Source organism: Penaeus monodon, chromosome 21 (genome assembly GCF_015228065.2).
Source record: "Penaeus monodon isolate SGIC_2016 chromosome 21, NSTDA_Pmon_1, whole genome shotgun sequence".
In the NCBI taxonomy this organism is placed as follows: domain Eukaryota; kingdom Metazoa; phylum Arthropoda; class Malacostraca; order Decapoda; family Penaeidae; genus Penaeus; species Penaeus monodon.
This window is the reverse complement of record NC_051406.1, coordinates 18068579-18069136: the sequence shown is the minus strand read 5'-3', so window position 1 is coordinate 18069136 and position 558 is coordinate 18068579. Positions and strand designations below refer to the sequence as shown.

At 32.1% G+C, this 558-nt stretch overlaps 1 protein-coding gene across 1 annotated transcript in view; it reads left to right on the top strand.

Moving 5' to 3' along the window:
* Positions 1–558, top strand: part of LOC119586589 (tRNA-dihydrouridine(20a/20b) synthase [NAD(P)+]-like) — a 4792-nt gene that overhangs the window by 1877 nt on the left and 2357 nt on the right. The window lies entirely within an intron of this gene.

Below are 558 nucleotides of genomic sequence, written 5' to 3'. Positions count from 1 at the left end.
TTTTATATTTGTTAGAATCACTCAAAATTCAGTAATTTTCAAAATCCTCAAAAGTTTGTTATTATTACTTTTGCAATGCCAAAAAAGGGGCTCTATATCTAAATTAGTTAAGGAAAAGGACTTGTGATTTGTTGAAAATTTTGAGTCTGAAGAATTACAGTTCATGGCCAGAAGTTGTTTTGTGAAACTGCCTGTAAAAGACATTTTTTTCTTAGGTAAAAAAAAATCTTCTACACTTAGGAGGGTTAGAAAAATTCTTCTCATTGTATGTGGGCCTATGGGACCTGGCTCCATTTTTTTTCATGAGCAGGTCTTTCAACAAAAACCATACTGTAGTATATTACTCTTGTGTTTTGGTTTACTTAAAACTTGGCTGATAACTCTTTGGAGTACTTGTCATCCTAAAACTTAAGAGGGAAACTTGAGAAGGTTGGAGGGTTCTGTGTGAATGCTAAAGTTACCAAGATATGTAGTAAAAATTATACCCACATTCTTATGAAAAAGAAGATCAATGCCTTGCTTTAACAATTCTTTTTCAGACTGAGAAATAAATTGAAC